We start from the raw sequence: 26,566 nt of genomic DNA on the forward strand, positions 1-26,566 counted from the left end.
CCATATAGGCCATACAAGCTCTGGCTGAAGGAATTCGCAGCCGTAATTTTCGATTCCACTGGTCGCTCCATACATAAGATTAGTTGCTTATGTGCTGAACGATTGTACCGCACGTAATTGTGTGCATTAGTAAACCTGACCGGTACTATTTGTGTACGAAGGTCATAAACGCTATTTGTACATTCTAACGTGATTTGTGTAATTTTTTTTATTTTAAGGGAGGTTCGCTGCTCACTCAGGAACTATCCAACAACCAATAGTTACTGGAAAGAGTAAGTGTTCTTCGGATCACCCTTGCAGGTTCCAGTAAATAGAGGTTCAGGTCGCAGGGGCCCTGGGTCGAGTACGCCAGCACTATATCAGTGTGATCAGGTCGTATTGGTCGGCGTGGGCGAGTGAGTGGGGTACTCGGTAAACCGCCACCGTCAGCCTATTTTGAACATTTTGGTTTGCGTAAGGGTTGGCTGAATAAAGCAACACCTTCGAACTATGGGGGCCACTTGTTCAGGTAGGGGGCGATCAACCTCGGTTCGGGTTGATTCAGTGAACCGACCAGTCGGGTCGGCAAGGTACGTAATGTGTGAGAAATACGGAAGTCACACAGAAGCTTTATGTGATGAATGGGAGAGAATGACGGTACATGACGGGGAGAAATTCCCAAGAGTAGGTAGCTTCAGCACAGAAGTGTTACAAAATTTAAGGAGAAGGATATGTCTCATTAAATCAGCAAAGAGACGAATCAAACATTACGATTATTTGCAGTTGTGGCAACAGGAGGGTGACATACAGAGAGGATTGGCTCAGGCGGCGGTATCTGGCTCGATCAGAAAACTGATAGCCACGGCCCCACCGCCACCATATATATCGGGAGAAAAATTGGTTGCGGAGAATGACGCACTAAGGTGTAACACACAAACACTTAGCAACTGTGTAAATGTTAAAGATAATGTTAACCAATTAACCAATGCAAGTATTAACCCGTGCAAGTTGTACCCTGTTTTGAACTTTCCTCAGGAGTGTGATCAAGAGGACGAATCGGCAACAATTTCAGCGCTCTCTCTAGCAGCCACCATAGCAGAGACCACAGTAGGCACAGCTCCACCCCCGAGATTAGTAACAAAGGCCCCTAGCGGAGGGATAGGTGAGGTCGTATCAACGGGTAAGTACGGCACCATACACTATGCTGAAACTATTTCACCACAGCCTGTAGAATCTACACAGAATGAGGTTGTTAGAGTTAATCCTGTTAAGGTAATAGTAGTTCCAAATGGGAAAACAGACACTTCAGGAGTCACTCCTGTTAGGAACATTGCCATGTACAGTCCATTTTCCCGAATGGAATTAAGGACCATAGTGTCGGAATTCCCTGACCCTAGAAAAGACTTAGTTGCCAGCCAAAAATACATCAGAGACCTAGGTAACACGGTAGAGCCCAACAATAAAGACTGGCAGATATTGCTGAGAGCATGTTTACCCTCCAATGTCGACGCAGCTCAATTTTTAGCTGACTGTGGATTAGATCAGGATGTACCTCTTACAGAAGTGTACAACAAAGACAATGTAAAAAGAATAAGTTTACAGTTAAAGGAGTATTTCCCAGCCGTAGTTAAATGGAACAAAATATTCTCCATTAAACAGAAGGAGTCAGAAACAGCTGCAGAGTATTTTCACAGAGCATTATCAGAAATGGCAAAATACACAGGCATAGAGGACATTAAAACAAACATAAACCATCGAGAAGTAGCAGTATCGGTACTGATGGATGGTTTAAAAGAGTCATTGAAGACTAGGGTACAGACCACACAACCATGTTGGCGAGGTCTGTCTGTGGCTACTTTGAGAGAGGCTGCTATTGATCACGATAGGAACATCACCAGACACAGGGAACAACAAGGTGATAAGTTAATGGCAGTAAGTATACAGGCCCTGACCACAAGGCAGCCTTTGTTTATATCACCAAACCCTGTGGGTAAGTCAAATGTGGTTACTTGTTATTCTTGTCATAAACAGGGACACATGGCACGAGATTGTAGAGTGAAGAATTCACGAAACTCATACCAACCCCCTAGACAACGACACGACACACGACATTGGGATCAGGGTCCGCAGAAACGGAGTTATGAGCCACATACAGGGGAAACAAAAAGATATCCCCCGAACAGAGACTGGCAAGCCTCTGGTAGCTCCCAATTAACTCCATCACAAGTAGTTGCTGCCAGCGGGATTCAGGGAGGTCACCATACCCAATAGGGGTGTGGCCATACCTGTAATCTGCAGCCAGTAAAATTGATTGCAAGCCTTGGAAGTGAACCAGAAATTGCAATCAATGTAGCTGGTAAATCATTAAACTTTCTTGTAGACACAGGGGCGGCCAAATCAGTGATAAATTCGACAGTGGGCATGAGAACCACTGGTAAGACAATTCCAGCCATAGGGGTAACGGGAGTAGTCCAGCACTACCCTGTTAGCAAACCAGCCGAGATTACAGTAGGGCCTTTACATACCAAGCATTCCTTTTTGCTGGCTGCATCGGCACCGACTAATCTCCTGGGAAGAGACTTACTGTGTAAAATGGGGTGCGTCATTTATTGTACTCCTGAAGGTGTATTCTTGGACATACCTGAGAATCACGCTCAGGAAGTGCGAGACATGTTAGACTCCCCGTCAAAATTAATGTCACATACCATTATGACAAATAGGACTCCCTCCCAAGTAGAAGAAAGGACATCTCAGATACCAGAGTCACTTTGGACTAAAGATGGACAGGACACTGGATTAATGGCAAACGTAGCTCCGGTAGTTGTACAAGTAAAAGATGGTAGGATAGCTCCAAAAATCCCACAGTACCCTCTGAAGCCAGAGGTGGAGTTAGGAGTGTATCCCGTAATAGAGCGCTTGCTACAACAGGGCATTCTGGTAAGAACGTCCAGCACTGCCAATAGTCCCATCTTCCCTGTTAAAAAGAGTGGGGGGAGGGGTTACCGGCTAGTGCAGGATCTAAGGGGGATTAACAAAATAGTTGAGAGTCAGTTCCCCGTAGTGCCAAATCCAGCTGTCATCCTAATGCAAATCCCTCCCACTGCGAAATTTTTCACTGTTATTGACCTCTGCTCCGCTTTCTTTTCGGTACCTCTGCACCCTGACAGTCAATATTTGTTTGCATTTACATACAGAGGAGTCCAATACACATGGACTCGATTACCACAAGGATTCATAGATAGCCCAAGTATATTTTCTCAGGCTTTGCATGATTGTTTACAGTCTTTCCAACCAGTGAGTGGATCAGTATTAATACAGTACGTGGATGATCTACTACTGTGTTCTGATTCATTGGAAGCATCCCTGAAGGATACGAAACAGCTCCTGTTTCATCTTTCAGACACAGGACACAAGGTTTCCAAAGACAAGTTGCAATTATGCCAAACTAAGGTAAAATATTTGGGACACTGTCTAACACAAGGACTGAGACACCTGACCGCTGATAGAATTCAAGCAATTAGAGACATGACTCTGCCACAAACCCAGCAACAGATCAGAACATTTTTAGGAATGTGTGGGTATTGCCGTAACTGGATCCCAGGGTTTTCCATTCTAGCGTTACCCTTGCAGGAGATGGTCTCCTCAAACAAACCTGATCGGATTTCGCATACAGACGAGTCTGAGACAGCATTTGAGAGACTTAAACAGTGCCTAACGCAGGCACCAGCATTAGGTATGCCAGACTATGGGAAACCCTTTGAACTATACGGAACAGAAAGTGCTGGTTGCGCGGCAGGCGTACTAACCCAAAAGCACGGTGATGCCAGCAGGCCGGTAGCATATTACAGCGCTCAGCTAGATACGGTAGCGCGATCCCTCCCCACATGCTTGCGAAGCGTTGCTGCGATAGCATTGCTAGTAACGAAAAGCGAAGACGTCGTGCTAGGTCACAACCTCACAATTCATACACCACATGCAGTGTCAGCCTTGTTAAATTCTGCCCAAACCAGACACGTCTCATCAGCGCGGTTTACAAGATGGGAATTGGCACTAATGGCCCCCGTAAACATCACCATAAGGAGATGCAGTGCATTAAATCCTGCAACATATCTCCCAGGTGTGCCTGGACAGGCACAAAGGGTGGAGGATGAGAGTGGTGGGGAAGGAGAATTTAATACAAAGGAAGACACACATGATTGTATGGAATATTTGACCCAAAATTTTACCGCAAGGCCTGACATCAGTGACAACCCACTGGAAGATGTAGAACTTACGTTCTACACGGACGGTAGTTGTCATAGACAGTCAGACTCGGGAGACTTGTGTACTGGATACGCAGTCGTAGATGACCAAGGCACCATAGAAGCGGAACCGCTAGGCCCACCTCACTCAGCCCAGGTTGCTGAACTGGTCGCCCTAACCAGAGCATGTGAATTGGCTAAGGGCAAATCAGCCAATATCTACACCGATTCTAGATACGCATTCAGGGTAGTCCATGATTTCGGAGCCCTATGGCGCCTCAGAAATTTCATGACGGCAGCTGGTACACCGGTAGCGCATGCAGCTCACATAAAAAGGCTTCTAACAGCGATACAGGAACCCGACAGAGTGGCTGTTATCAAATGTAAAGCACACACATATAGCCAAGACCCAGTATCACTTGGTAACAGCCGAGCAGACGAAGCTGCTAAATTAGCAGCTGCTACCCCCAGACAGACAGACACCACACAACTGATGGTATTTAATACCATCAACACCCAGAAGTTGTGTGAGATGCAAAATTTGTGTTCCACACAGGAAAAGGCAGTCTGGAAGGCAAAAGGATATGGCCAGGAGTCCTCAGGACTCTGGACGGATGGACACGGTAAACCAGTGGCCCCCAGAGCATACCTTCCATGTTTAGCTGAGGCAGCTCACGGGCTGACTCATCTGGGCAAGGAAGGGATGTGCAAGTTGGTAAGAGCATATTGGTGTGCCCCAGGATTTTCATCTCATGCGAGTAAAAGAGCAATGTCATGCCTTACCTGTCTGAGAAAGAACATCGGAAAGGCAATACCTACAGAACCATCTCATATCCCACCTGCCGGCGGCCCTTTCCAGGTAATACAGATTGACTTTATTCAATTACCCCCTTGTCGAAATTTGAAATATGTACTTGTTTGTATAGATGTTTTCTCAAATTGGGTCGAAGCATTTCCAGCGGCCACAAATACCGCTATGTTTACTGCTAAGAAAATTGTGCAGGAATTTGTATGTAGATATGGTATCCCTAGAATTATCGAAAGTGATAGGGGTACCCATTTTACAGGTGATGTCTTTCAAGGAATGTGTGAATTGATGGGAATTGATAGCAAGCTGCACACTCCATACCGTCCACAGGCGAGTGCGAAAGTGGAAAGAGTGAACAGCACTATTAAAAATAAACTGAGTAAAGTGATGGCAGAGACAGGATTGACATGGCCAGAAGCTTTACCCATTGTACTGTACAGCATCAGAACCACTCCCAGGTCCCCTCTTAATCTGTCTCCCTTTGAAATCTTGTTTGGTCGACAACCGCATGTTATGATTAACCCTCAGGATGATTTGAAGTGTAACAATGAAGTGACTGTAAAATACTTGATTAACATGAGTAAACAGTTAAGGAATCAAAATGATAATCTGAAGTTAGTGATTCCTGATTTACCAGATAGTAATTGTCATGACATTGAACCTGGGGATTATGTAATGATACGGAATTTTCTACGCTCAGGTTGCCTTATTGACAGGTGGGAAGGACCATACCAGGTCTTATTGACTAGCACTACAGCATTGAAGGTTGCTGAGAGAGAGACTTGGGTTCATTCGTCCCACTGTAAAAAGGTTGCTGATCCAGAGAGGTCCCGTGATAAGGAACAGACGGTAGAGGTTGTATCACTGGAGTGTCTGTTCCAGGAGGATTGAGGCGGCACCTGAGCATTGAAAATCACAAGACCAAAAGCAGTTGTCGATCCCCTGTTCCCTTTTATTGTTTTTCTCCAACTTCCCATCCCCTCTCCCTCAAATTATTTTTTTTCCCCCTTCTCATTCTTCTCCGTTTCCTCCTACAAGATGGACTTGCCCCAAGAGACTGTGATCCGGATTTTCCTGTTGACCATGATGTTGACCAGAGCAGTCTGTTCCGGCGAGAGTACCATGGAGGTCGAGAGAGGTTCTGGAATGGGTTCTGATGACAGAGATGGAGGCGTAGTTCTCCAAGAACAACATAATCAACAAGCAAAGGCGAGTATCAGAAAACGATCCGATAGCATTGACCATAGAAGGAATTGTGAAGGATTGTTAGCTGAAGAAAACTGTATCTGTCGGCTCTGTAACAATGTCATTGAGGATGGGTGCATAAAGAAATGCCAATCCAGTTTTAATATCCATATGGACCGGCATCCATTGAGTGACTATCACTCCTTAGTGGGTAGTGTGTTAAATAAAACAGATTGTTGGGTATGCTCTCAAGTACCTCAAGGTCATAGCAAATCAGGGCTAGTACCATTTCCTTTAACGTTAGGGGAGGTACTTGAGTTAAGTGGTGGGAGACCGGTGGACAGGAGGTTTAATATCTCCAGCCCTCCTAGTTTGAAGCTCCACCAATACCATGTGGATAGGTCCCTATTATGCTTTAACATCTCCAATCCCCGAAAGCCGGGAAATTGGGAAGTGTCATGGAGTAATCAAACCATGACCTTTTCACATAGAGCAGATAGAATGCCTACAGATACAGAGCTTATACGCCACATAGCCAGTAGAGGAAAATCTTTCCGGTATAGGTATACCTTAGGAAATAGGATTACGAGAGTTGGAGAGGTATCACCAGGATACTGTGCACATATCGTACAACCTGATACGTGTACTAAGCAGATGGAAGAATTAGGGTTAGGAGATTTCACATGGAAGGTGTGTAATATGGTTATGTCCTACTCCGTCCCATATGTTCTCCCCGATGATGCATATTTCATATGCGGGAGAAAGGCGTATAAGTGGCTTGCCCCAAACTCTGAAGGATTGTGTTATATTGGAAAAGTACTGCCTGAAGTAATGACTGTATCACATGACAAAATGAAAGACATACACCGTGTTGCCCAAACTCCTTATACTCACACCCATTACGAACACGTAGTTAAACGGCACCTGATAGAAAGAACAGAGCATCCGGCCTCTGACATGATCCATGAATCCACCGGGATTCAGTTTCTAATCGCGTTAGATATCACTCGCACCGCTAGAGGAGTATTGAATTACAAATACATATCTGCACTCGCCAATTTGTTAGATAATATCACTGAAATGTATGATGACACGTTTAGGTATACTGGAAGAGAACTTCAGGCTTATAAAACAGAACTGGTACAGCATAGAATGGTTCTTAATTACCTCACAGCAGTGACAGGCGGATATTGTGTCACACTGGCAACACAATACGGCGTGAAATGTTGCACATATATTACGAATAGCACCGAGGACCCGGTCGAGGTCATAGACCAAAAGATGGACGATATTCTCCAACTGAAGTGGGAATTTCGCAGGAGACACAATCTCACTCTTGCTGCTGTAGGTAATGAGCTGACTGGTTGGGTGTCATGGTTGAACCCGCGAAATTGGTTCTCTGGTTTAGGAGACTGGGCTCAAGGAGTCATAATGGATGTTGGGAAGTTTCTCCTATGTATCTTAGGTGTTATCATAACGATTGGTTTGATATTTAGATGCGGTCAGGCTTTAATGAGGTGCAATCATCGTACTAGGGTAATGAGTTTAAGGAGTGAGGAAACTGTAATTCCAATGGACTTGATTTATGACCCAAATGTAGAAACAATGATGTGATGAAAATGCGATTTCTACGGTCCGTTTCTTTCACCTGTTTTTCCGTTTTCTCCAAGGTAAAAAGACCCACTTGGACGAGGAATTTGATGAGCCGATGTACAGACAACAGAGGGATTAAAGAAGAAGTTTTGACAACCTGATACACAGATTTTTGATGAACTATGCCATGGATCCCCAGTTTCCCTAGAAATTTTAAAATTACGCTAGCCCAACACTTTTGTAAATCTATGGACATTGACAGCTTTTGCTCGCACCTTATGGGCAAAAGCACAAAGAAGACTGCATTCAACAGACACCAAACAAGACCTCAATCGACGAATGTACATTTACCTGACATAGAATACCACCGCATTTACCGTAATTATGTCTTTTCTTCATTTCTACAACCCTCAGGTAATGACACACATAGTCGATAGGGAATACAGGCACAGATATCAGCAATCACATATCTCCCCCATTCATGTATCATCAACTAAAATGTGCTCCCCCATTTTGTTACAACCAAAGCCGAAAAGAGCTCGGTAAAGTTTGACAGCCCATCCACAGACCCGTACCACGGGATAAGAAGGAATTCAAATGTATACTTCGCAATACCTCGAAGCTTGATTTAAAACACGTACGGCACGATGATACATGACCCCCAAGCACGGATTCATACACACATGCTTCTGCTATCTCACTAGGTCATACCCTTTTCCTACCTTCTCCTCTCCTCCCCTACCCAACCATGTAAATGTATTAACCCCTGACATATATTTTTCTCCTTTTGAAATGTTTTAGAAGGTGGCAGTTATTGTTGACTGCCAAAGGGTGGACTGTCAAAGTCAGAAAAATATCTCTATGCACACTACCATATTTGCACCTCACACAGGTCCGTGCTGCGCATGCGTACGCTCTCCCGTACGTGCGCATACTCACAGTCGCGGGCACCCGCAGGCGCACGGTATGCGTATTTACGGTAGAGTTTATGTGATCGTAGCGTGCGACTCAATCATTACATATTTTCACTATATAATGTATTTTGTAGATCATGGTCCCTTTGATAGATTCTGAAAGTTTAGTTAACATAGCATGTTCCTGAACAGAGAGATCCCTCTTTGTATTGTACGAAGGGTCTAACAGGGGTCATACAGTGGTGTTTGGTACCCATCGGAAGAGTATTTAAATAGCAATATTCCGGTGTTGGTTAGGAAGCGGATTAATCGCTCGTGCGAATAGTTATGGACATAAGAAGTTTATGTCCATTTACTATTATTTGTTCTTATTTAGTCATGCGGCGGGAAACACAGTATCCCACCCACCTGAACAGTTGGAAGCAGTCACAGCCCACCTGTATGAATCAACCTATGACCTTTTGTTATAATGCGAAGCCGAATTCCTGTGTCCAATGAACAATGAGATTGTAGGGACCATTGAATTGCATTGTGTGTGGGGCATAAATAGTAGTGATGAGCGGATTCGGTTTTACTCGGTTTTACTCGGTTCTCAAAACGGCATCTTATTGGCTCACGGATGTCACGTGTTTTGGATAGCCAATAAGATGCCGTTTTGAGAACCGAGTAAAACCGAGTAAAACCGAACCTCGCTCATCACTAATAAATAGGCAGGCCGACCATATCCAGTTCACTCTCTTCAACGGTTCTCATTGCTGATAATCGGGAGCTGGATATCGAGGCGCATGCGATCGTTTCCCCTTGTGCGTAAGTGTTTCTCCGCAACTATATTGATCTTCTTGTTATTGTGGGCCAATTTCTCTCTCTCTCTCTCTTCTCCTCTTTCTCTCTTATTTTCTCTTAAATAGTAATTGTATTATATTTCCTGTGTAGTTATCTGGTTAGGTAGTCTATGTTATATTGTAGTGTATGATTTGTATTTGTATTAATTCTTTTGCAAGTATATCATTCAGAATATATATATATTAGGCGTTGGACCCTAAGCCCAGGTATCTGTGTATTTCTTATAGTGTTAAGTATTCTCAGAGCGTCGGTGACGCTAGAACAGCTTTAAAGGTAATAAGGTTATACTGTGTTGCATTTACACTCTATCATTACACTAAGGTTTTACTGCACAATACACTGTTTATGGTTTAGATACAAAGGTTTAACATTGTGAGCGTCAGCGCCGCTGGTGATCTCCTCGTGGTCCCGAGCGTCCGCTACGCTATAGCGAATCATTAAGTTAGTCAGCAGCCAATAGCGTGCCTGCCTGTGATCTCTTGGCCGTGAGCGAACGTGACGCTTGAGCGTCTCGACTACGGCTAAGCGATTGTTACGCAACGTGCGTACCCTTACGGTACTTCATACGTAGATAGCGTACAGTGTTCTTAGACCTCATAAAGGGTATAATATAAGATAAATATTTAGCTTTATCAGCAACATCACCAGTTCTAAAAAAACTCCCGCCTTAGTAAATTTACCCCACTGTCTTATTTTGTTTGGTAAATAAGAAATGCATTGAACCAAGCAGATCCAACTAGGAGTCTGATACATGCCCAGAGGGTACTCGTAATACTGGCAGCGTGGGAAGGGGTGGTACTTCATAAACAATAAGGCCAGTAATGCCTGGTTCGTCTGGGATTATTATAGACTTCACCTTTATTCTTTGCAGTATAATGAGAGAGTCCTCACATCCAACTGGATTTGATTACTTAGGCATTGTCCATAATCTGAATACCGCTACAATGACTCAGTGATGTGCAGTGAGGACCCATAGAGCCACAAAGGGGTCGAATCCTTCTCACCTTTTGGAAGAAGCAAATTATGAATTCTTCTGAGGCCAATTTGGTAACTTAATAGGCAATCAGGGGTAGATGTATAATAGGGAGTTATGTGGCTAAGTGGTAACTGCACACGAGCTGCAGTTACTGCTTCTCCCCATTTATTAAAGTGGTGTAGTGTGCAAAATGCACCCCTGTCGTTATCGACACTCCTATCTTCAAGATAGATGTATGAACAGTCAGTGGCAATGACCGCTCCGACAACAGCATGCGTAGCACTGTCCCTGGCTGTCTGATCTGGACAAGTAAATTAACACTCTCCCTCTTCGTTAATCAAACTATAATGCATGCAGCCAGCGTCTGGAACCGCTTCAATTTGAATTTTTATTAATATATGATTATATATTCATTTTGTAATAGATTGGCTAATGCAGCACTGTATTTTATTTCTCTGACGTCCTAGTGGATGCTGGGGACTCCGTAAGGACCATGGGGAATAGACGGCTCCGCAGGAGACTGGGCACATCTAAAGAAAGCTTTAGGACTATCTGGTGTGCACTGGCTCCTCCCCCTATGACCCTCCTCCAGGCCTCAGTTAGATTTCTGTGCCCGGCTGAGCTGGATGCACACTAGGGGCTCTCCTGAGCTCCTAGAAGAAAGTATAGTTTAGGTTTTTTATTTTCAGTGAGACCTGCTGGCAACAGGCTCACTGCAACGAGGGACTAAGGGGAGAAGAAGCGAACCTACCTAAGTGGTGGTAGCTTGGGCTTCTTAGGCTACTGGACACCATTAGCTCCAGAGGGATCGAACACAGGACCCAACCTCGTCGTCCGTTCCCGGAGCCGCGCCGACGTCCCCCTTACAGAGCCAGAAACAAGAAGGTGGTCCGGAAAATCGGCGGCTGAAGACTTCTGTCTTCTCCAAGGTAGCACACAGCACTGCAGCTGTGCGCCATTGCTCCTCATGCACACCACACACTGCGGTCACTGATGGGTGCAGGGCGCTGGGGGGGGGGGGCGCCCTGAGCAGCAATAATAACACCTTGGCTGGCAAAACTAACACCATATATAGCCCCAGAGGCTATATAGGTGTATATTAACCCCTGCCAGAAACGATAAAATAGCGGGAGAAAGCCTGCCGAAAAAGGGGCGGAGCCATCTCCCTCAGCACACTGGCGCCATTTTCCCTCACAGCTCTGCTGGAGGGATCGCTCCCTGGCTCTCCCCTGCAGTCCTGCACTACAGAAAAGGGTTAAAAAGAGAGGGGGGGCACAAATTAGGCGCAGTATATATATATTATGTAGCTATAAGGGAAAACACTCTCTATAGGTGATATCCCTGTGATATATAGCGCTCTGGTGTGTGCTGGCATACTCTCCCTCTGTCTCCCCAAAGGGCTTTGTGGGGTCCTGTCCTCTGTCAGAGCATTCCCTGTGTGTGTGCTGTGTGTCGGTACTGCTGTGTCGACATGTATGATGAGGATAATGATGTGGAGGCGGAGCAAATGCCTGTGAATGGGATGTCACCCCCCTGCGGGGTCGACACCGGTGTGGATGGACTTATGGAAGGAATTACGTGACAGTGTCAACTCCTTACATTAAAGGTTTGACGACATAGGACAGCCGGCTGCTCTGCTTGTGCCTGTCCAAGCGTCTCACATGTCATCAGGGGCTCTAAAACGCCCGCTACCTCAGATGGCAGACACAGATGTTGACACGGATACCGACTCCAGTGTCGACGACGATGAGACTAGTGTACCTTCCAATAGGGCCACCCGTTACATGATTTAGGCAATGAAAGAGGTATTACACATTTCTGATAATACCCCAGATACCACAAAAAAGGGTATTATGTTGGTGACAGAAAACTACCAGTAGTTTTCCTGCATCTGAGAAATTGATATGAGGTGTGTAAGGAAGCGTGGACTTCCCCCGATAAGAAATTGTTAATTTCTAAAGCAGCGTACCCTTTTCCGCCAGAGGATAGGTCACGTTGGGAAATAACCCCTAGGGTAGATAAAGCGGTTACACGCTTATTAAAAAAGGTGGCACTACCATCACGGATACGGCCGCCCTGAAGGACCTGCTGATAGAAAGCAGAAAACTACCCTTAAAGCTATATACACACACACACGGGCATTATATTGAGACCTGCTATTGCCTCGGCATGGATGTGCAGTGCGGCAGCTGCGTGGTCAGATTCCCTGTCGGATAATATTTATACTATACATAGGGACAATATTTTGCTGAAAATAGAGCATATAAAAGACGCTGTCTTATACATGCGTGATGCACAGAGGGATATTTGCCGACTGGCATCACTAATAAGCGCTATGTAAAACCATTGCCGCCAGACGGGGGTTATGGACTCGGCAATGGTCGGGCGATGCCGATTTAAAACGGCACATGGAAGTTTGCCCTAGAAGGGGGTGGAACTGTTTGGGGATGGTCTTTCAGACCTCGTTTCCACAGCTACGGCTGGGAAATTAAAACTTTTGCCACAAGCTACCCCACAGCAAAAGTAAGCACTGTATTATCAGGTACAGTCCCTTCGGCCCCAGAAAAGTAGAGAGCTAGAGGCTCATCTTTTCTGCCAAGAGGAAAAGGTAGAGGGAAAAAGCTGCAGCACACAGCTAGTTCCCGGGAGCAGAAGTCCTCCCCTGCGTCCGGAAGGTCCACAGCATGACGCTGGGGCTGCTCAGGCGGACCCGGGTACGGTGGGGGCCCATCTCAGAAATTTCAGTGCACAGTGGGCTCTCTCACAGGTGGATCCCTGAGTTCTTCAAACAGTATCTCAGAGGTACAGGCTGGAATTCGAGACGTCTCCCCCCCGCCGTTTACTAAAATCTTCCTTACCGGCAACTCCCTCTGCCAGGGAGGCAGTGTTGGTGGCAATCCAAAAAACTGTATTCACAGCAAGTGATTATCAAGGTACCCCTCCTTCAACAGGAAAAGGGTTACTTTTCCACAATGTTTGTGGTACCGAAACCGGACGGTTCGGTGAGACCCATCTTAAATATAAAAAATCCTTGAACACATATAACAAAAGATTCAAGTGCAAGATGGAATCGCTCAGGGCGATTATTGCGAACCTGGACGAGGGGGATTACAGGGTCTCTCTGGACATCAAGGATACTTACCTGCATGTCCTCATTTACCCTCCTCACCAGGAGTACCTCAAGGTTGTGGTACAGGACTGTCTCTATCAGTTCCAGACGCTGCCGTTTGGATTATCCACGGCACCGAGGGTCTTTACCAGGGTAATGACCGAAATGATGATACTCCTTCACAAGAAGGGAGTTTTAATTATCCCGTACTTGGACGTTCTCCTGATAAAGGCGAGGTCCAAGGAACAGTTGGTAAGGGGGTAGCACTTTCTCGGGAAGTGCTGCAACAGCAGGACTGGATTCTCAATTCCAAAGTCACAGCTGGTCCCGACGACACGTCTTCTATTCCTGGGAATGATTCTGGAAACAGACCAGAAAAAAGTGTTTCTTCCAATGGAAAAAGCCGAGGAGTTGTCATCTCTAGTCAGAAACCTCCTAAGACCGGGACAGGTGTCGGTACATCAATGCACACGAGTCCTGGGAAAAAATGGTAGCTTCGTACGAAGCAATTCCATTCGGAAAGTTCCACGCAAGGATTTTCCAGTGGGACCTGTTGGACAAATGGTCCGGGTCCCATCTCCAGATACAGCAGCGGATAACCCGGTCGGCAAGAACCAGGGTGTCGCTGCGGTGGTGGCTGCAGAGGGCCGCAGATTCGGAATACAGGACTGGGTCCTGGTGACCACGGATGCCAGCCTTCGGGGCTGGGGTGCAGTCACACAGGGAATAAAATTCCAAGGACTATGGTCCAAACAGGAGTTTTCACTTAACATAAATTTTCTGGAGATAAGAGCCATTTACAAGGCCCTAAGAAAAACAAGGCCCCTGCTTCACCAGCCGTACTGTTCCAATCAGACAACATCACGGCGCTCGCCCATGTAAACAGGCAGGGCGGCACAAGAAGCAGGAGGGCAATGGCAGAAGCCACAAGGATTCCCCGTTGGGCGGAAAATCATGTGGTAGCACTGGCAGCAGTGTTCATTCCGGGAGTGGACAACTGGGAAGCAGACTTCCGCAGCAGACTCCACCCGGGAGAATAGGGACTTCATCCAGAAGTCTTCCAAATGCTAGTAAACCGTTGGGAAAGACCACAGGTGGACATGATGGCGTCCCGCCTCAATAAAAAAGATATTGCGCCAGGTCAAGGGAACCTCAGGCGATCGCTGTGGACGCTCTAGTGACACCGCGGGTGTACCAGTCGGTTTATGTGTTCCCTCCTCTCCCTCTCATACCCAAGGTACTGAGGATAATAAGAAAAAGAGGAGTAAGAACTATACTCATTGTTTCGGATTGGCCAAGAAGGGCTTGGTACCCGGAACTTCAAGAGATGATCTCAGAGGACCCATGGCCTCTGCCACTCAGACAGGATCTGCTGCAGCAGGGGCCCTGTCTGTTCAAAGACTTACCGCGGCTGCGTTGACGGCATGGCGGTTGAACACCGGATCCTGAGTGAAAAAGGCATTCCGGAGGTAGTCATTCTTATCCTGATCAAAGCAAGGAAGGATGTCAGCCTGAAGTTCAGACGTTGTAAGGGAGTGCTGCATATTCAGCCCCTTTCTTTGTGCCCCAGTGGCACCTTGGGATATCAATGTGGTTTTGGAGTTCCTGGAATCACATTGGTTTGAGCCACTTAAAACCGTGGATTGAAATATCTCACATGAAAAGTGGTCATGTGTTGTCTCTGGCTTCGGCCAGGCATGTGTCAGAATTGCCGGCTTTGTCATAAAAAAGCCCTTACCTGACTTTCCATATGGATAGGGCAGAGTTGAGAACTCGTCCTCACTTTCTCCCGAAGGTGGTATCAGGTTTTCACTTGTACCAACCTATTGTTGGTGCCTGCGGCTACTAGGGACCTGGAGGATTCCAAGTTACTGGACGTAGTCAGGGCCCTGAAAAATTATATTTCCAGGACGGCTGGAGTCAGAAAAACTGACTCGCTGTTTATCCTAGATGCACCCAACAAGCTGGGTGCTCCTGCTTCTAAGCAGACTATAGCGCGCTGGATTTGTAGCACTATTCAGCTTGCACATTCTGCGGTGGGACTACCGCAGCCTAAATCTCTAAAAGCCCATTCCACGAGGAAGGTGGGCTCATCTTGGGCGGCTGCCCGAGGGGTCTCGGCTTTACGACTTGGCCGAGCTGCTACTTGGTCAGGGGCAAACACGTTTGCAAAATTTTATAAATTTGATACCCTGGCTGAGGAGGACCTGGAGTTCTCTCATTCGGTGCTGCAGAGTCATCCGCACTCTCCCGCCCGTTTGGGAGCTTTGGTATAGTCCCCATGGTCCTTACGGAGTCCCCAGCATCCACTAGGACGTCAGAGAAAATAAGATTTTACTCACCGGTAAATCTATTTCTCGTAGTCCGTTGTGGATGCTGGGCGCCCATCCCAAGTGCGGATTGTCTGCAATACTTGTAAATAGTTATTGTTACAAAAATCGGGTTGTTATTGCGAACCATCTATTCAGAGGTTCCATTGTTATCATACTGTTAACCGGGGTTCCTATCACGAGTTATATGGTGTGATTGGTGTGGCTGGTATGAGTCTTACCCGGGATTCAAAATCCTTCCTTATTGTGTCAGCTCTTCCGGGCACAGTGTCCTAACTGAGGCTTGGAGGAGGGTCATAGGGGGAGGAGCCAGTGCACACCAGATAGTCCTAAAGCTTTCTTTAGATGTGCCCAGTCTCCTGCGGAGCCGTCTATTCCCCATGGTCCTTACGGAGTCCCCAGCATCCACTACGGACTACGAGAAATAGATTTACCGGTGAGTAAAATCTTATTTTTTTCATCTTTCTTCTTCCTGAATAGCATAGACATACGGCCTGATTCAGAGGCACACACACGAGGGATCGCAGCAGCATCAACCACAACTATATTCATAGTCCCTATAAAATCTTCCAAAATGAGACTCTGCTTTGTGTTGGCCACACCCCCTCTGCTGATAGACCATATCACTTATACCCCTTTTCCACTAGCTTTTTTTTACCCGGGTTTTTAGTAGGCGGAAACAGGTCAACACAGGTTGAGTGACCCGGGAATCCTACCTGGATAGCTACCTGGGTAGAACCAGGGCCGGCGCCACCATTAGGCAGCTTTAGGCAGCTGCCTATGGGCGCCGGCCACTGGAGGGCGGCACGCTCCCATTGAATCTGTTTTATTATGTTTTACTAAGCTGCTCTTGCAGCGGCCGCGGGTCCAGCCAGCCGCCGCTATTTGTCACCCTCACCACCGGCAGTGCCGACACCCATCAGTTGTGCTGCTTGCTGTCCTGTGGGGTGTTGGGCACAAGGGGGCAGTGTGAGGTAGGGGAAGGAGGACAGCAGCGCAGTGGCAGCAGAAGAGGAGCAGGGGAATACTGACCAGGAGCAGTGGTGACAGGAGGAGCTCAATCTCCGGGGACGCTGGGCTGCTGCAGCACTGCTGGAGGGATGCACTCAGTATTGTAAACGAGGCCACGCCCCTTTAACCGAGGCCATGCCCCCCTTTCCACCCGCGGACGGCACAAGGGGGATAACAGGGTACAGTCCGGATGTCACCAAGTCCAGGTGACGCCTCTGACCAGGAGAACACCATCATGAGAACACCTCCATCGAAGAATGGGTTTCAGAGAAGACTCCAAGGTATGGCTCATCAGCGTATACCTGAGTAAGTAATCACAGTTGACTTAGGGCTCTAGTATCAAGAAGAACCAGGTAATGGCACCCCCTCCCTTAGGTGACAAAATCTGCAGCAATGTGTTGCACATGGATATATCGTGGCATAACTACAGAAGGTGCAGGGGTTGCAACTGCTATGGTGCCCAGCCGGCAAGCAATCCCACTGCACCCTTTTGGAAACAAAAAAATCATTTTTTTTTAATTAGTAGTGCCGCGCATCGAATTCGGGAACCAGCAGATTACTTCCTGGAAGGGAGGGTGGGAGGCAGGGTGCAGACCTACCCTCAATGTGTGACCGGCGCCGCTTGAGAGAACCCAGACGCATACAGTATTTGCAGTAGCTACAGCACTGCACAGCCGACAGACACATCGTGTTTAGACAGTGCCACACAGAATAACTGTCAGTGAGCCCCCCTTTCCCCTACCATCCATCCCGTCTGTCTATGCTCTGGTGTTCTGTCTATGCCACCCCACGTCCATTTATCTATGCCCCCCCCCCCACCGTCCGTCTATGCCCACATATGGTTCTGTCTGTCTATGTCCCTCATGTCCATCTATCCGTCTATGCCCCCATATAGTACTGTGTCCATTTATGCTCCCCCCACCGTCCATCTATCCATCTATGCCAGACCCCCGTCTGTCTGTTCATCTATTCATCTATGCCCCCATGGGGTGCTCTGTCCATCTATGCCCACCTTTTCCATCTATCCATCTGTGCCCCTATATGGTGCTCTGTCCATCCGTTTATGCCCCCCATGTCCGTCTATGACCCATATGGTGCTCTGTCCGTCCGTCTACACCCCCAATCCGTCCATCTATGCCCCCATATGGTGCTCCATTCATCTGTCCATCTATGCCTCCCCCTGTCCACCTGTCTGTCTATGCCCCTGTCTGTCCGTCCATGCCCTATATGGTGCTCTGTCTGTCCGTCCATGCCCCTGTCTGTTCGTCTATGCTTCACCCCCCCCAGTCCTGTGCTGTAGTCAGGTAGTGTCTCCCCTGCTCGCTCCTCCTCCCTCTCTCTCTCTCTAACACCCTCTCTTGTGCCTCTCTCTCTTTCTGACACTGTCCCTCCCTTACTTTCTTCCTGACTCTCTCTGACACTGGGGGTCATTCCGAGTTGATCGCTAGCTGCCGTTGTTCGCAGCGCTGCGATCAGGCTAAAAAATGGCTTTTCTGCCCACGCGTATGCACCGCAATGCGCACGCGCGGCGTACGAGTACAAAGGCCTTTGTTGTTTTGCACAGGTTCTAGCGAAGTTTTCAGTCGCACTGACGGCCGCAAGAAGATTGACAGGAAGGGGGCGTTTCTGGGTGTCAACTGATCTTTTTCAGGGAGTGTTTGCAAAAACGCAGACGTGTCTGAAAAAACGCAGGCGTGGCTGGGCTTTCGCTGGGCGGGTGTACGACATCAAATCCGGACACGAATAGACTGAAGTGATCGCAAGCGCTGAGTAGGTTCAGAGCTACTCAGAAACTGCACAAACTGTTTTTGCAGAGCTCGGCTGCACAGGCGTTCACACTTCTGCTAAGCTAAAATACACTCCCCAGTGGGCGGCGGCATAGCGTTTGCACGGCTGCTAAAACTAGCTAGCGAGCGATCAACTTGGAATGACCCCCCACTGTCTCTCTCTCCCCGACACACACTCTCCCTCTCGGACACTGTCTCTTTCCCTGACACTATCTCTCTTCTTCTCTCTCTCTCTCTCCCTCCCTGACACAGTCTCTCACCGACTCCCTGTCTCTACCTCTTTCTCTCCCTGAAACTCACTCTCTTCCCTATTTCTCTCTCCCTCCCTCCATGATACTTTCTCTCTCACTCCTGCTCGCACTCCCCCCTTTCTCTCTCTGGCACTCTCTCTGTTTCTCTGATGCCATCTCTCTCTCCCCTCTCAACACTTTCTCTAATTCTCCCTGACACCCTCTCTCTCTAGCTCCTCTCTTTCCATCTCTCATTCTAACTTTTTTCATGAAATCCTCTCTTTCTTGTTCCTCTCTCTCCTGCTCTCCCCGACACCCTCTTTGTCTCTCACTCCCCTCTCTCTCTCCTAAGGGACATTGTAGTAACAATGACGGGGAGGGAACGGGGGCTATCAGGTTTTTGTAATGGGGCCCACTAACAGCAACATGACCCCACTATAAAATGCACAGGAACACAATAATCCCTGCTACCAGTCATAAGGAGTCATGCACAGTGACAGCAGGGGGGGGGGGGGGGGGGGGGGGGGAGTAGGTTGAAGTTTTGCCTAGGGTGCCAAGAATCTTTGCACCGGCCCTGGGTAGAACACAGTAATGAAATGGGTAACGGTGCAGTGGAAACGGTCATTACACGTATTTTCAGACACGAGTAACGCTCTGAGACGCTGATTGGTGCTTCTGGGGCACAGGAAGATGATGTCATCCCTGGGAGACACGCTGGGCACATGCAGGCACTGCAGCAGCTGTACACAGGTATTGCAGCAGTTTGCAAACCCTACGCTGGGCACATGCAGGCATTGAGGCAGTAAAAGAAGTCACGCTGCGGCACACACTGTACATATGTCGAGTGTGCTACCCTCCGTTCCCCTCCGGCGTGGCGGCGGGCTCCGGTGCAGCGGCGGATAGTTTTCAGCTTGGAGGGACTTGCATCTGTTAGGATTCAAGCCCCTCCAATCACGTTGCTGCATTTTGAGTGGCGCGCCAAGCGCGAGCCAATCGGAGCTCGCGCATTGGCAGCCAATGGGGAGAAGCCGCGTCCATAGCTCCACCCGCTCCCGGCATCATATAAGAGACGCTGCAGAGCGGGAGTGCTCAGTCGGGCGCCGGACGCGGATGGAAGATGATCTCCCGGAGAAGAAAGAAGACCGAGCAGCGGAGACGGCGACGGCGGAGTCAGCGGCGGTGACAGCAAGGGAGAAGATGCCCAGCGGCAGAAGTCCGGCGGAGAGTGCTGCAGGGAAGTGAAAGAGCTAACGAAGCTCCCTGCTGCAGCCTCTCCCACCGTGATGGGTAGGCGGCCTTGGGCCACTTACTGTATACTTACATTTAGTTCCACCCTAGAGCACCGGGGACAGGCGCTAGGCCTGCGGGGATAACCAGGCCCTCCTGGCCTGCACCCTCACTCCAGGCCACCGGCCTGCGCCCACGCGGTGTACAATACAAGGGATTAGAGCGAGTGTGGAGTAACGTTCCCGTCCCAAGCGCCTCTACTTCCCGCTAATCTGGAGTGGACGGCTGTCCATAACAGACCCCACGTTCGCGTCCTCCGTAAAGAGCGGAAAGAAGTAGCTAACGCTCAGTTTGCGGTAAGTGGAGTTGGTTATTCGGGGTTAACCTATTGTGCTGGGGGAATTATTCTACTGACTTGTTGTTTAGTGATTGTGATTAGTCTGGTCTCTGTTAGTTTGGAATAGAACCAGTAGTCTCAGTTGCTAAAGTTAATTTGCTCAAGCAGGCGTAGTTAGGCTGTAATTTGTTGTTTGCCGTTAGTGTAGCCTGCAGTTAGGGAGGCTGTTCTTCTTGCCCCAACAGAAGTAGAGAGGTGCAACTATTAAGGTGACCAGCGAGTAAGGAGTGAGTATTGCTCTGTGTCCGTTTGTTATCGTCCCCGTATACCGGTCAGGGGTTTCGCTCACCACACTACGCGCGAGTGTGTGAGAATTGGGTAGCTGAGGCCTTTTGGCCAGTTAAAACCTTTCACCCAGCCGGTGAAGGTCGCAGCTACCCCTGACGTGCCCCGCTCTTGAGAAGGAGGTTGGCACGTCTTAATCGGTATGTTCCTTCCCTTTAGGTTGATCGCCGACCGCTGCTGAGAGGTGTTCGCGTCTGTGATCGATCCGGAAGGTTGCGTTTCCTGACGCTTCCGCGTACTGTACGTGACAGGAGCGGCCACAGGTAGGCAGTGTGACGACACCTGCACGGCAGCAGGCACTGCATCACGCCCCAGCCCTGTTACACATATATTTTTTTTTTTTTTATTCCAGCAGATTACAAACAGACAGTATACAGCAGCAGCAGAAGCTCCAGCACAGCAACATGGCTACCTATCCCTGGTCAGACACAGAGATCAAAGAGCTGCTTAATATTCGCGGAGAGGAAGAAATAAGAAGGCAGGTGACTGGAACAGTTAAGAATGCCATCGTCTACAAGAACATATCCCTTATGCTAGCAGAAAGGGGCATCCAAAAAACCCAGCAACAAGTCGTTAACAAATTGAAGGCACCAAAGTACACGACCATAACCGCAAGAAAAGTGGCGCTGGGCGTATGGAATGGGCATATTATGACCTATGCTATAGTGTCTTCGGCAAAACTGCGATAACAAATCCAATAGCACTATCGTCATCCAGCTCTGCCAGTCGCCAGATGTCAGTCGACGAGGACAGAGACGAAACACAACGCAGCCTTCCCAGCGCACAATGCAGCCCATCATCCCCGCTGCTTATATCTAGTGATGTGCACCGGACATTTTTCGGGTTTTGTGTTTTGGATTCGGTTCTGCGGCCGTGTTTTGGATTCGGATGCGTTTTGGCAAAACCTCACCGAAAATTTGTCGGATTCAGGTGTGTTTTGGATTCGGGTGTTTTTTTCAAAAAACCCTAAAAAACAGCTTAAATCATAGAATTTGGGGTCATTTTGATCCCATAGTATTATTTACCTCAATTACCATAATTTCCACTCATTTTCAGTCTATTCTGAACACCTCACAATATTATTTTTAGTCCTACAATTTGCACCGAGGTCGCTAGATGGCTAAGCTAAGCGACACAAGTGGCTGACACAAACACCTGGCCCATCTAGGAGTGGCACTGCAGTGTCAGGCAGGATGGCACTTCAAAAAAATTGTCCCCAAACAGCACATGATGCAAAGAAAAATGAAAGAAAAAAAAGAGGTGCAAGATGGAATTGTCCTTGGGCCCTCCCACCCACCCTTATGTTGTATAAACAGGACATGCACACTTTAACGAACCCATCATTTCAGCGACAGGGTCTGCCACACGACTGTGACTGAAATGACTGGTTGGTTTGGGCCCCCACCAAAAAAGAAGCAATCAATCTCTCCTTGCACAAACTGGCTCTACAGAGGCAAGATGTCCACCTCATCATCACCCTCCGATTCCTCACCCCTTTCACTGTGTACATCCCCCTCCTCACAGATTATTAATTCGTCCCCACTGGAATCCACCATCTCAGGTCCCCGTGTACTTTGTGGAGGTAATTGCTGCTGGTGAATGTCTCCACGGAGGAATTGATTATAATTCATTTTGATGAACATCATCTTCTCCACATTTTCTGGAAGTAACCTCATACGCAGATTGCTGTCAAGGTGAGCGGCTGCACTAAACACTCTTTCGGAGTACACACTGGAGGGAGGGCAATTTAGGTAGAATAAAGCCAGTTTGTGCAAGGGCCTCCAAATTGCCTCTTTTTCCTGCCAGTATACGTACGGACTGTCTGACGTGCCTACTTGGATGCGGTCACTCATATAATCCTCCACCATTCTTTCAATGGTGAGAGAATCATATGAAGTGACAGTAGACGACATGTCAGTATTCGTTGGCAGGTCCTTCAGTCCGGACCAGATGTCAGCACTCGCTCCAGACTGCCCTGCATCACCGCCAGCGGGTGGGCTCGGAATTCTTAGCCTTTTCCTCGCACCCCCAGTTGCGGGAGAATGTGAAGGAGGAGATGTTGACGGGTCACGTTCCGCTTGACTTGACAATTTTCTCACCAGCAGGTCTTTGAACCCTTGTGTCTGCCGGAAAGAGAGATACAACGTAGGTTTTAAATCTAGGATCGAGCACGGTGGCCAAAATGTAGTGCTCTGATTTCAACAGATTGACCACCCGTGAATCCTTGTTAAGCGAATTAAGGGCTCCATCCACAAGTCCCACATGCCTAGCGGAATCGCTCTGTTTTAGCTCCTCCTTCAATGTCTCCAGCTTCTTCTGCAAAAGCCTGATGAGGGGAATGACCTGACTCAGGCTGGCAGTGTCTGAACTGACTTCACGTGTGGCAAGTTCAAAGGGTTGCAGAACCTTGCACAACGTTGAAATCATTCTCCACTGCGCTTGAGTCAGGTGCATTCCCCCTCCTTTGCCTATATCGTGGGCAGATGTATAGGCTTGAATGGCCTTTTGCTGCTCCTCCATCCTCTGAAGCATATAGAGGGTTGAATTCCACCTCGTTACCACCTCTTGCTTCAGATGATGGCAGGGCAGGTTCAGGAATTTTTGGTGGTGCTCCAGTCTTCTGTACGCGGTGGCTGAATGCCGAAAGTGGACCGCAATTCTTCGGGCCACCGACAGCATCTCTTGCACGCCCCTGTCGTTTTTTAAATAATTCTGCACCACCAAATTCAATGTATGTGCAAAACATGGGACGTGCTGGAATTTGCCAAGATGTAATGCACGCACAATATTGCTGGCGTTGTCCGATGTCACAAATCCCCAGGAGAGTCCAATTGGGGTAAGCCATTCTGCGATGATCTTCCTCAGTTGCCGTAAGAGGTTGTCAGCTGTATGCCTCTTATGGAAAGCGGTGATACAAAGCGTAGCCTGCCTAGGAACAAGTTGGCGTTTGCGAGATGCTGCAACTGGTGCCGCCGCTGCTGTTCTTGCTGCGGGAGGCAATACATCTACCCAGTGAGCTGTCACAGTCATATAGTCCTGAGTCTGCCCTGCTCCACTTGTCCACATGTCCGTGGTTAAGTGGACATTGGGTACAACTGCATTTTTTAGGACACTGGTGAGTCTTTTTCTGAGGTCTGTGTACATTTTCGGTATCGCCTGCCTAGAGAAATGGAACCTAGATGGTATTTGGTACCGGGGACACAGTACCTCAATCAAGTCTATAGTTGCCTCTGAATTAACGATGGATACCGGAACCACGTTTCTCACCGCCCAGGCTGCCAAGGCCTGAGATATCTGCTTTGCAGCAGGATGACTGCTGTGATATTTAATCTTCCTCGCAAAGGACTGTTGGACAGTCAATTGCTTACTGGAAGTAGTACAAGTGGTCTTCCGACTTCCCCTCTTGGATGACGATCGACTCCCAGCAGCAACAACAGCACCGCCAGCAGCAGTAGGCGTTACACTCAAGGATGCATCGGAGGAATCCCAGGCAGGAGAGGACTCGTCAGAATTGCCAGTGACATGGCCTGCAGGACTATTGGCTTTCCTGGGTGAGGAGGAAATTGACACTGAGGGAGTTGGTGGTGTGGTTTGCAGGAGCTTGGTTACAAGAGGAAGGGATTTAGTGGTCAGTGGACTGCTTCCCCTGTCACCCAAAGTTTTTGAACTTGTCACTGACTTATGATGAATGCGCTGCAGGTAACGTATAAGGGAGGATGTTCCGAGGTGGTTAACGTCCTTACCCCTACTTATTACAGCTTGACAAAGGCAACACACGGCTTGACACCTGTTGACCGCATTTGTGTTGAAATAATTCCACAACGAAGAGGTGATTTTTTTTTGTATTTTGACCAGGCATGTCAATGGCCATATTCGTCCCACGGACAACAGGTGTCTCCCCGGGTGCCTGACTTAAACAAACCACCTCACCATCAGAATCCTCCTTGTCAATTTCCTCCCCAGCGCTAGCAACACCCATATCCTCATCCTGGTGTACTTCAACAGGGACATCTTCAATTTGACTATCAGGAACTGGACTGCGGGTGCTCCTTCCAGCACTTGCAGGGGGCGTACAAATGGTGGAAGGCGTAAGCTCTTCCCGTCCAGTGTTTGGAAGGTCAGGCATCGCAACCGACATAATTGGACTCTCCTTGGGTATTTGTGATTTAGAAGAACGCACAGTTCTTTGCTGTGCTTTTGCCAGCTTAAGTCTTTTCATTTTTCTAGCGAGAGGATGAGTGCTTCCATCCTCATGTGAAGCTGAACCACTAGCCATGAACATAGGCCAGGGCCTCAGCCGTTCCTTGCCACTCCGTGTCGTAAATGGCATATTGGCAAGTTTACGCTTCTCCTCAGACGATTTTAATTTAGATTTTTGGGTCATTTTACTGAACTTTTGTTTTTTGGATTTTACATGCTCTCTACTATGACATTGGGCTTTGGCCTTGGCAGACGACGTTGATGGCATTTCATCGTCTCAGCCATGACTAGTGGCAGCAGCTTCAGCACGAGGTGGATCTTGATCTTTCCCTATTTTAACCTCCACATTTTTGTTCTCCATTTTTTATTGTGTGGAATTATATGCCAGTATCAATAGCAATGGCCTACTACTATATTTACTGCGCACAACTAAAATGCACCACAGGTATAGAATGTAGATGGATAGTATACTTAATGAATGACGACACAGAGGTAGGTACAGCAGTGGCCTTCCGTACTGCTATATATAGTATACTGGTGGTCACTGTGTCAGCAAACTGCAAAACTAAAATGCACCACAGGTATAGAATGTAGATGGATAGTATACTTAATGAATGACGACACAGAGGTAGGTACAGCAGTGGCCTACCGTACTGCTATATATAGTATACTGGTGGTCACTGTGTCAGCAAACTGCAAAACTAAAATGCACCACAGGTATAGAATGTAGATGGATAGTATACTTAATGAATGACGACACAGATGTAGGTACAGCAGTGGCCTTCCGTACCGTACTGCTATATATAGTATACTGGTGGTCACTGATCAGCAAAACTCTGCACTGTACTCCTCCTATATAATATTAATTATACTGGTGGTCCCCAGTCCCCACAATAAAGCAGCACACTGAGCACAGATATGGAGTGTTTTTCAGGCAGACAACGTATACTGGTGGTCACTGTCAGCAAAACTCTGCACTGTACTCCTGCTATATAATACAGCTGCTCCCCAGTCCCCACAATTAAGCAGTGTGAGCACAGATATATTATGCAGCACACTGAGCACAGATATGGTATGGAGCGTTTTTTTCAGGCAGAGAACGGATAAAACTGGTGGTCACTTATCAGCAAAACTCCGCACTGTACTCCTCCTAACAGCTGCTCCCCAGTCCTCCCCACAATTAAGCAATAAAGCAATCAAGTTCAACAATAAACGGAGAGGACGCCAGCCACGTCCTCTCCCTATCATCTCCAATGCACGAGTGAAAATGGCGGCGACGCGCGGCTGCTTATATAGAATCCGAATCTCGCAAGAATCTTACAGCGGGATGATGACGTTCGGGCGTGCTCGGGTTAGCCGAGCAAGGCGGGAAGGTTCGAACCCTGCCTCGGACCCGTGTAAAATGGGTGAAGTTCGGGGGGGTTCGGTTTCCGAGAAACCGAACCCGCTCA

At 47.9% G+C, this 26,566-nt stretch overlaps 1 protein-coding gene and 1 long non-coding RNA gene across 4 annotated transcripts in view; one reads left to right on the forward strand and one right to left on the reverse strand.

Moving 5' to 3' along the window:
• Positions 1 to 26,566, forward strand: part of LOC134909640 (uncharacterized) — an 84,107-nt gene that overhangs the window by 56,377 nt on the left and 1,164 nt on the right. The gene's annotated exons all lie outside the window — the stretch shown is intronic.
• Positions 1 to 26,566, reverse strand: part of LOC134909628 (la-related protein 6-like) — a 97,158-nt gene that overhangs the window by 23,581 nt on the left and 47,011 nt on the right. The gene's annotated exons all lie outside the window — the stretch shown is intronic.

The sequence above is a fragment of the Pseudophryne corroboree genome, chromosome 1 (genome assembly GCF_028390025.1).
Source record: "Pseudophryne corroboree isolate aPseCor3 chromosome 1, aPseCor3.hap2, whole genome shotgun sequence".
In the NCBI taxonomy this organism is placed as follows: Eukaryota; Metazoa; Chordata; class Amphibia; order Anura; family Myobatrachidae; genus Pseudophryne; species Pseudophryne corroboree.